Source organism: Dendronephthya gigantea, unplaced genomic scaffold (genome assembly GCF_004324835.1).
Source record: "Dendronephthya gigantea isolate DGI-Jeju-01 unplaced genomic scaffold, DenGig_1.0 000029F, whole genome shotgun sequence".
In the NCBI taxonomy this organism is placed as follows: domain Eukaryota; kingdom Metazoa; phylum Cnidaria; class Anthozoa; order Malacalcyonacea; family Nephtheidae; genus Dendronephthya; species Dendronephthya gigantea.
The window spans coordinates 1183158-1194817 of NW_021163039.1; the positions used below are offsets into that span (position 1 = coordinate 1183158).

General features: G+C 37.2%; 1 long non-coding RNA gene across 1 annotated transcript; it reads left to right on the forward strand.

The window, feature by feature from the left end:
- The first annotated feature begins 4138 nt into the window (after window positions 1-4138).
- On the forward strand, window positions 4139-7822 carry LOC114524104. Its single transcript, XR_003687074.1, has 3 exons — window positions 4139-4245; window positions 6207-6333; window positions 7330-7822. It is a non-coding gene; the product is annotated as an uncharacterized LOC114524104 (long non-coding RNA).
- Window positions 7823-11660: the final 3838 nt, after the last annotated feature.

Below are 11660 nucleotides of genomic sequence, written 5' to 3' on the forward strand. Positions count from 1 at the left end.
TTTCCAGTTTCCAGTTTTATATATTATATTGCAAGATTCTTCAATAAAGTTTTTTTTTCAAAAGGCTGTTGGTAAAGAAATTATTGATAAATCCAATATTTGGTCAAATTTTTAACGCCTTTGTTACATCTTTCCTAGTAAGTCTAAGTACAGTAAGTCTGCAGCTCTTTTTACGATAGTGAATGTTCATTATATTGTAATTCTGTGCTGTTTTATTGCGTGCGTTAGTTTTTAAAAACGTGAATAATACCGGCTTTATTCCCTTTCTTAAAATGACCGCCGCTCTGTGATCGTAGATGTGAAAGTGCTTCTGTGATTGACAGTGAATTCACCGATATTACAGGAAATCGCTACAGACTACAGAAGCGGAAGTGGGTCACTTTTTGTATTTTGACTGTAAAGCATCACATAAATACTTAGTGAGTTACTTCAGTAAGTTTGCAGTTGTTCAAAGTATAGTTTTTTTCCCTGTTTTGGGTCTCCGGAAGTTCATCAATTTAATTTTGTTGCTACAGACAGTTCAATGAAATATATTTGCTTTATCCAAGTGTACTATTAAGATCAGCGTTGCCCACTACTGTTAAGTCAAAAAGACCTGTCTGCTTCGGTTATCATCACAAAGCGCCCGCATGTACGAGGCACCAACGTCGCTACAAAAACAACTTGAATCAAAACATTCTCCCCATGTTTTGTAATCAGGCAGAATTTTCTGGGCTACATTCGGTTCCTTTATGTCACGTAGTGTGTATATAAACGAGTTTCATGAATTACTTAGCCATGTGAACTACAATAAAGCCTGTATACATGCAACGTTCGGTTTTTCGGTCGGCAATGCTTTTTGATGGTATCATTTTTAATTAATTATTAACAAAGGCCTTTCATGGTTTGTTTAATCTCAGATTGATGATAGTGGTAAGTTTTGTAGTTAAATATTGACACCCAATTCACATACTTGTCGACATGGGGGGAGTTTATACTGACGAGCCGAGAAGAAACGAGAAAATAAACACAATAAGATTATATAAAAGACTATATTAAAAAATACGCTATTCTTATAGGCTATAGCGGCCATTTTTAGCTAAATTACCTATCTGAATCAATGGACATAAAGTATGGCCAAGGGTATAAAGTTCAGTTTGGAAGGTGTCAAAACAAACACAAAAAAAAATAGTTTAGGCTCGGTGATATCAAAACATGGTATGGACTGGTATATGGTACAAGTTTAGAAGATGAATTGATAAAGTTGGTTTGGAAGATATACAACAAACCGACATAATAAAAATTAGTTCAAAAATTAGTTCGGTGGACCGATGATTCGACTGGGTTATTCAGTCTCGTAAAAAACCTATTTCGCAACTAAACTTGACAGTTTTATTAAGTTCATTCCAGGAATTTTTTTGTTGCGATGACAAAAAGAAGTCTTTGGCCAAAGCCGGGTCATTGTTAAAATGACATCCTCATGAGATGATGATTGATGAAGACATACACCAACGTTTCAAAGTTTGGAATTGCGTCAGAACTAAATTGATATCAGGGACAACTCTAAGGATATCTTATCACTCCAAAAAACGCTTGTAATGTTACTGTAAGATCGTTTTTGAAAAGCTCTGTTTGCCCTTCTTACAACAGTGTACCGCCGATTCAACAACTTGAGATTAATTCTATGCAGCAAAATTGTGCTATCATATTTTAATACACGTGTACTCTATCCATACCTATATAAATGATGTGCGTGCAATTTATGTATAAAGTATCACAAATGATAAATATTGCATCAGATGCCTTTTATCACATTACAAAGCTTGTTTACCTCTGCACGAATTGGTTATCAATGTACCTTAGAATATACATCAATTCAGTATTAGATTGGAAATGCTGGCTAGCTTTTTTGTGTGCAAATCAGCAAATATACTAGCAACACTAAGTTATAAGCCTAAAGGTCTGTTCACACGCTCCAATTTTGTTGGATCCAATTCACTTCTGATGGATGTTTTATAGTTTGTTGTCTTGTAATGTATATGAGCAGCAAATCCACTGAAGCCAATGCAGTACTGCTTTAACAATAAGTCAATAACTGACTTTATTTCAGTACGTCAGAAGTGAATTGGATCCAACAATTTGCTATGTTATGCTACGTTTTACTCAGTTTTGCCTCAGTAACCACAGCAACGAGCAAATTGTGCAACGCATAACACGGTTCCTCCCACTTTTTTGTTTACTTCTTGGTAAAAGAGACCTGCGACTTTGCGTCCAGCACATGATCTTGTCTTCATAGAGAGGCCGGAATTGATTACTAATCGGACGCCATAATTAAAAGGCCAATAAAATATTAACTGACCACATTCATTTTAACCAGCGGGAGTAAAACAGCATCAGGTTTTGAACACAATGAAAAACTGAGGGAAAAATTGCCGTCTCATATCAACACACACCGGGGGTCCTTGATTATACAACTTTTCAACATATTCGTTGTTAAGTGTGGTGACTATGTTATGCCCTCATATATTTTACTGTTACTCTGCAAAGAACAACTAAGAAACTTGAGGCACCCGATAAATTGTACGAAAACGTCTTTCATGCAAAAATTCGTACACAATGTGCAACATATTAATGAGGAGATATACTTATAACACCTTAGGTGATGTGCATCAGTTTTGAAGACCATAATATTAAAGCGAATTGTCGTTGCTGAGAATGGGTTTTTTTCAGAATTTTGTTGCATTCAAACATCTTGTAAGTTCACAAGGATTCACAAATATATATCGACTGTAACTCAGAACATGAAAAACAGCCAGCGAAAGAAAATAATCTTCGGACAGGGCACACAGGCTGTTTGTCTTCAGCAGTTGATGGGGTTCCTTGGTAAACGTGTGTAAAATATCCCTCTGCATTTTTTTTCAAAATTTCGAAATTTAACGATCGATCAATTGTTTGCTTTGCTTTTGGTCTAAGTGGCCCTTGTAAGACGTTCAATGGCTTAAGTGCATGTCTGTTGGAATTGTCGCCAGGACAAAGAAGTCTCTTTGATATAACGAACCCTCTAAACCGAGCATATATAGTAATATATACCAAACAAGTTAATTATTCTTGACCGTTGGCGGTTAAAAAATATTTGTACGTTTACGTGAATGTCTAAATTTACCTCATCGGATTTTATAGTGCTTTGAAATATAGCATAGGTCACCGACTTTCTGGTAAGGATAGTTTCTGTACTATAAAAAAACTAATAGACTTTGCGAAAATACCCAAATATGTGCATGGATCTAAAACAAACTCGACCATTAACAACTTGTGGAAACGATTATAGCGTCTCTAGTATATAGTGGTATAGGGTGTTAACTGAAAATATTTCGAAACATCGGCGCCACCTGAATTTAACAGGATAAATTGTCAACACCGAATCATTTACAACGGCCTGTCGGCTACTTGCAATGTCATTTAAGATAGCACGGAGTGTGAAGTTAAATTGAGGTATAAGAGTTAACCACGGAGTGTGAAGTGAAATTGAGGTATAAGAGTTAACAGCTAGATCTCGAAGAATCATTGTTACAATTTTGTTAAAGAAACAAGAATGTCTATATATACCATGTGTTTACCTGGTGATGGGCATAATTGCGGTATATGCATGTTTGATGTTTCATGCAAATTTGTTCGAGAATATATGTCAGGATAATCCACAGTATGAATGTCTCTAAAGTTGAGATAATTAAACATTCCTGCATGGCGGCTAACCATCAACACAGAACAACAAAAAAATCCTTTGTCAACAATGATTGAAAACTACTCGTTTTATTTACTTATGTTTGGCAATTTCTCACTTTTAATATGCAACACTTTTTTGGAATGTCGCTTTAAAGTCGAGTCCCTTAATTCCAATTTTATAACAACGAGTCAATCATTTAGCTACGTCGTACGACAATAGTCCGAAATACAAATTCATGCCCCGAATAGCAGAGCAACTGTCAACCTCTAATTTATATTTATAGCTTATGTAATTGTTTTGATCTCAAAGTGAGTCTTTGTTCCGAATCGATACGTTGTTGCGTTTCGGCCTGGTTTGTTAACCATGCCTATCCGAGCACGGATAATTGCCTTTCAAAATTTTAATTATCATGCGTTGGAGGAAGGCTTTCAACTGTAGCCACCAACGGTTTAATTTCAAACAGAGATTACTCGCTAAGCTTCCAGCACACACAAGGTGACTACGCTTCAAGTCAGACGTAGAAAAACTGAGCCGGGATAATTGTAAGTAGCTATATATAATACACCCGTTTTTTTATCGTTATTTACCTTAATACTTGACACTATTCGTTACTTAAATCGAGGAATAACGGTTACTTTGACTTTATCGACTAACGACTATCGACTGACTTTATGTCTATAGCTAGATTAAACAAACCCTTTGCCCGCTTCGACTTTTTGTGGTAGAACTTTAAGGACAATACCCTAAATGAGTTGTTCATATATGTTTTCATAACAGTTATCAAAAGATACCAATTTCATGCAAAATTTAGAACTACCTTTAATCAGTTTCAAAAAAGTTGCAAACAACTATATGAGACCGTTCATATGCAGGTAATTTCGGCATACACTGGTTGGGGAAAATCAGTATTCATATGTAGGGGTAAATCGGCGTAAAATATTCTTGTTGCCATAACAAATGGCAACAGACACGCGCAAGGGGTAATTTCAGATTTAAAATTCTAGCATGACAACGCCGTTAGATAGGAAACGGTTTTGAAATAACGGCGAGATCGCGTTAATTGGTTAAGTATTCGAAGTCGGCTTGCTTCTGTACTTTATACTCCATTCCTTGGCGCCGAAGGAATGCTGCGGCGAGCTTTGTATCTATGTAATGGTAACGCTGAACAAAAATATGCTGGTAGATAAATCAGTAGCCGCATGAAAAAGCCCAAATGAATTAGAGAAAATTATAGATCTAGTATGAGTAAAAAAAAACAAAGAGGGCATATTAAGCAATTCAATGCAGGGTCCATGCAGTGGTAGGAATCGAATTTTTAAAGACAGCGGCGTGTAGCTCATCAGCGATATTTGAAACAATATCACTGTAACAGAATGCAATATCAATACAAAACTGAGAATGGTGTAATTTAATGACTTTTGCTATATTAGCTATATATTAATTATTAAAATATATTATATTAATTTAATGACTTTCGCTATATCATCTACTGTACGACCGATAACGGACATCTTGACTCGGATACAGCCGAATGAATATTGAGCCACAAAATGCGTTTGAAAAATTATTCAAATTCGGCCCAATTAAATATCTTTGCTACGATTGGTCGACCATTCACCGGTCATTGATTCAAAAGTTTTGAAAATGTCGAGATTTCGCATTACACATTTCTATAGACTGGACAACTGCATGGCTGAGCCTGTCTCAGAGTTATTACTCTGTTTGTTTGTAGTAGTTCGGCGAAACTCTATACTCCTTTTCCCGACAGTCTGGAAAATTCTCAAAAACACTAATAACTGACTTAAGCTGAGTTAGCTGTTCCATGCCTGTATATAATTTGTACGATATAAACATGGGCATAGCGACGTCCGGCATAATGTAAAAAAACTCATTAGAAATATTGTTTGTATAGGTAGTGGATTTAATAACAGGCCCGTCGAAACGATGTTTGGATTAGGGGGGGGGGATTGCGCCCATTTTGGAAAAAGGGCATGATCACAGCTTACGGCACACCCCCCCCCCCTTTTATCTCATATTCGTAACCTTCAGTGACACAAATTAGCACGGTGTAAAAATCCACAGTGTGTAAAAATTATCGGGGGGGGGGACTGGAGAGGGCAGCCCACTAGCCTCCCCGGTTTCGACGGTCATGAACAAGCAAGGATATATATCCTCGTAAAATTAATAATGCCAAACCACACTGATAATTTGACAATTTAGTGGCGCCGCGGCAGAGGGGGGGGGAGAAGGGGCCGGAGAGGGCGACATGCACTCCTCCCGATAATTCAATCAAGAGTCGTTGTATCACTTTGACCAAATTCAGCGGGGGAGGTTAACAAAGTCGGAGAGAAGAAGACGTATTTATTCCGGCTGGCCTTTGTTCTATAATTCGCCCCCTCCAATAATTCCAGGCGGTGTTCTGTATTTATAATATTTTTACTTCGTACTTTCATAACGCTACTGAAAAAGAATAAGGAATATACGAATTTTGGACTTGTTTTAGATATTCTCACAAAATGGCAAGCAGAGGTTTTCTTGCATTCATCGTCTTGATTATCATTTTCCACGCATGTGCAGCAAAATCGTGGAGTAAGACTTTAAGAAGGGACTTCTTGCGCTACGAAAACGAGGTAGGTACTTCAGCACGCAGAAATAATAGTCGATGCATTGCATGAGTTTGCAATAACCAAAGTTAACAGCTAGTTAACCATGCATCGATACGTCATCCCACCACGTGACTGAGGGGCTATGAAACATGAGGGGGGGGGGGGGTGAAGGCTTGGTATTAGTTATCGTTGTTGCAAAGCGAACGCGTTACGAGAACATTTATTTTTTCTTTTCCGTGTTGTAAGAAAGAGTTGGTTCTTTTGCTTTATGCCTCGTTCTCCGTAATTCGGTCAAAATTCCAGCAATTGGTGTGATCATGTCAGTCCTTAATAAAGGGGTGGTCAGGTGAAGATGCCACTTGCATGGATCTTAACCTGTGGCTGTGTAAGTAACAGTAGTCGTCCAAATTACTATCCGAACGGGTAAGTATGGTGACGAAGGTGTTAACTGTTGACATGCCAAAATTTTTATGGGTACAATTAAATACCGTAAATGGACTCTAACGGTGCTGTTGACACGGAGTTTTCTAAACCTGTCGGCTTTTGAAATTCGTCGAACTTCGGAATAAAGTCGAAATATTACCAGAATTTCGTGCTACAAGAGATCGAGTTCGGAGATCGAATTGCTTCATGTTTCATCAAATCGTCTGGTGGCGGTTGTTCGAAAGGCGTTAATCTTAAACGGTGGATAAGTTCAAAATTGAAAACAAAATGATCTATTTATTGAACAATTGAGCTCAACTATTTCGATGTAAATAGTTTAATTTTCAATCGAAGCACATATTTAATGCATAAGATACAGGTTCCGTCATTCACAAGATGTATGAGAGTATTTTTAAACTTTGGCTTATCCACCGTTTAAGCTGAACGCTTTTAGAACAACCGGCCCCTGATGTTTAAAGTATTTTAATTTCTCGCTATTAGCTGCATGGGGTCGTTGACGAAGTCATTTGAGATTCGTAGATCTTATAGTCTCTATGGTGTGAAGGGTGTCTAATTGTGTTGTTTTCTGCATTTCAGGCAGTGAAAAGAGGAACTAGTCATTATGATTCTTGCCAATATTTGTATATTGATTGTAGCGATAATCCTAACCTGTGTAGGAACGACGGTTGCAAGCCAGGCATGAGACTGGAATGTCTGAAAACTGGGACTGCGGGCAAATCTAAATGCAGTGCGTCATATCATCATGTGGACGGGTGGTATAAGCGTAGATATCCCGAACATTGATTATCAAAGCATGCTATGCGACTGTGGACGAACTGTTGGAAATACCCATGAAATAGTTAATATTAGATTAGAACACTATATTCATATTCGCCTGAATGAAAAAGATGGCGGCATTCAATTTTGAAAAGTAATTTTTTGCGAACTTGTATTAAGTAATATTGTAATTTTGCATGGAAAATTAACTACAATCCTACTATATATGTATTCACAATTTTATAATGACGTAATAATTTAGCTGTATATAGCTATTGTAATGTGTTCAATAAACCATCCATAATCATAATAATAAATAATAAATAATAAATTAAATCGTTATAACTATTCTACGTTAGGTCAAAAAATATATCAAAGATATAAAAACAACGATATTTTAAAACAAAAAAATAAAATTAATAATTATTACCAGTGATTCTATAAATTCTATATAATGCTAAAATATTTAAAAAAATAATTTAATATATTCTTGCGCCGGATCAATATAATATAGTATAAAAATAATATGAAAGTAAATCAATTTAAATTGATCCATTCTATTGCCTTAACGGGATCAGAATTGAGCCTGGTCAGTGGTAATTACTATGAAAAGGAACCACATGGCGTCCAAGGGCGCTTTCCATTAAGCGGCCAAAATGGTCAGACCGGTCGTATTTTAAATTGGAATAGAGTATTTCGTTAAGAATATAGTGATGAAATTATATTTCCCGCGCTTGGCAGATGTAAATAAAGATACACTTGAATGCAGAGTTTTTGAAACACTGTTGATACCAGTAATCTGTCTGTACCGAAATACAACAGGACCGGTCTGGCCGTTTTTTCCGTAAGCGCCCTAAATTGGAGAAATATCGGATGCTGTTTCACAAGTTTCTATAAAAGAGAGTATATCTGCTACACTGCCTAAAGGCTGGCACCCACTTGCACGTATATACGTACGCGTTGAAATCGCAAGTACGACTGCGCGTTGTGCGAGTGAGTCACCGAGCATGCGCCAAATCGTCGTCGCAAGTGTGCTAGTATCTAAAATGTGTATGTGACCGGATTTATCTACGTCACAGTTTTGTCTCCCAAGAGTTGTGGTGAACAGCTTTGGCTCATTTTCCGATGCGCGATTCGATTTCGCTCGCATGATACGGCAATTCCTCCATGAGGAACCGCAAATAAACCGTTCTTTTGATGCTGTCCGATTAAGTTTAGATTTAATTGGGGTAAGAATATATTTAATATATGTAGATTCTGGTCCTATTTTAATAATATTGCTGCTATTTCGCCGTTTAACAAGATGTGGTCGTGTATGGCCGTGTTAAACGTCACAGTGTGTACAGGATTGAAGATTTAATGTAACTATATAAGCGCGAATTCCAAAGGCAAAATGTAAGACAAAGTGAACGTATTATGCAGTGTATTTACGTTTTAGAACAATTGAACTTCTATACTTTTTGTGGGTAGCCGCTGCGCATGCGCAGTTGAAAAGTGTCTGTGTATGGAGATGTCTACGTCTGTCGTTAATCTTCGGCGATTGTCGGATAAACAAAAGATAAAAATACTTTTACGTCAATACTTCCGGAATAGACGTTCATCAATACTTCCGGAAAATTTCGTTTGTTCTTTTGTGAATGTTTATCAGAATTTCATTTGAAGGGGTGCTTTGAGTTTTGGTAAGTTTATATATAAAAGTCAAGGTAAAGTCAACGTTGCATTATTTGGGTCAATATTTGTCATTTTAATCGCTCTTTTGTCTACTACTGTGGTCGAGCAATTTTGGGCGTACAAATCTTTACTACGCGTGGGTTGTTTGCAATTTTCATTGACAATATCTTATCACTGTGGTATAAATCAGTCCGACAATCAGTTAACATTGAATGCCACCATTCATCATTGATATAAACGTGTATTACTGAGTAGTAGTTACCAGGAAGGTATGTCCCAGGACCTGGATTTTCCTCCACTTCATTTGAAAGTCTCAGTAATAATGGCACATACACATTGTGATAGTATATAATTTAAATATATCATAAACTCAATTCACTGTTCTTTTGACTCTTAATAATCAATTGGTTTTTGAGATTTGGCAAGCAAAAACCTTGCTATTGTAGGTATTGAAATTAGACCTTGCCATTGTGCAGGTATTGAAATTGAACCTTGCCATTTTGCTGGTATTAGAATTGAAACCAGCTATTGCGGAGGTCTAAATAAAACGACAGCCATTCTGATGATATATTCAAACTAAACGAAATATTAAGTTTGAGGCTACTAATACGGACGTCATTATTGAAGTTCATCGCTTCAGGATTGGTTCACATCAAAATTTTCTAGACCGTTGAAACTCTGCCATCTGAAAGGCAAGCTTTGGAATAAAATACTGTTAATGTTTTATATTAATGTATTCTGTTTGCCATATCTCAAGAACCAATTAACTGAGTCAAAAGAGCAGTGAATTGTGGTTATATGGTATGTTCAAATTATATATTATCACAATGTTTATGTGCCATTATCACTGAGAAATGCTGATACGTTATCTGTAAGCAACATTGCAAACCAGCTGTACCTTCCTACTGGATCTATGAAATCACTCTATCATCCTCAGTTATGATGACGATACCGTATTGTCAACTAAACTTTGACAAACAAGCCGTACAATCTTACTGGGGCAATAACCTTTCTAACATTTATCAACTATATAACATTCATTGACCAACAAAAAACCAATGTTGCATGTAGCCAGGGTCGGCGTGGCCCACCGGAAGACCAGGAAATTTCCCGGTGGCCCTGAAAATTTAGCCATAATGGGCCCCAAGCAGGTTAAAGCTGATAAATTAAAATATTTTAGCTCCAAATTTGTAACAAAGCATTAAGCCTGGTTTTCACCACTCGCAGATAGACGCCGATGCTCGGCGATGCCGACTTGGTAGCAGTCGGCGAGTATCGCAGAAAGGCGGTCTTCATCTGTCGGTTCTTCGTGTATTTTGGAGAAGAAGGCGGGACAAATTAGAACACTGGGTTCGAAATTAGGATGGTTAACATTTTACCATTGTCAGTCGCAGCCTATCTGCGACAAACGCCGATCGTCGTAACAAAACTATTTTCTTTGTTTTGCTACGATCGGCGGGGACAGTCGCAGATGCATTACGATCTAAATGAGTATGAACTGTATTGTTTATGTTCAGATATTGAAGACTGGCACGTGCACAGCACGCCGGAGTTAACGCCAGAACAGGCGTCTTGTTGTCTTGAAAAACGCCCGATTATTCAAAGCACTGTTGGTTAGTCTCAATAAATTTTCAAACGAAGGCCCGAATTCACTTCTTTTTTGTAGTTGACGTGAAAAATTCAGATGTCGAAGTTGTCTTTATGCAACGGACAACCCCAATTTTTTTTTACTCCGTAGGAAAGCTGAAGATTGGAAATACAAAGAGAAACCGTCTGCAAACTGCTCCGCAGCAGAATGTCGACAAGCCATTGTAAAATCACGGCCATATTTTCTGTCAGCGCATGAAAATTCTTATGAAATTTGACTTAACGCGAGCTCAACACATCTGAACCTATATTTTTAGCAATACCACAGAAGACCAAACCGAACTTTTCTTGTTTATATTTATGAAATTTGTCTGTTTTATCATCATCAACAAGCTTTAAAGTTGCTCTTATTCGAAACTTGATGGCCACGTTGTAATTGACACTTCATCGGAAGTGTTTTATAAGCATCAACAGCCTGACATTAGCAACAGAGCCTGACCTTTGACTATTATCCTGAAAAACAGGAATTCAGCCGTTTTTGGGACAGAACCATCCAAACTGGCGTAAACGTTTCTATTTTTACCGACGCGGCATGTCAAATTCTTAAAATTAGCATCCACAATTCTACAAAGACCTCTAAAACCGAGAATCGTCGTTTATTTTTTGAAAATTAACAGAAACAGTCGACAGACGAATGTTTGATTTACCAAATTAAAAAGTTATCAAAATAATTCACCGAAAGTTCCAAGCGGTTATAAAATCGGGCCCAAGATTCCTTTAAACCATGCACGTGACATAAGAAACGTGTTGGCATTTTGAGCAGAAACTACTAGCGCTTTTCTAGACTAGCAATTTCAAGGGGAAGATCAACGGAAGTTTGGGAAAACTGAGGA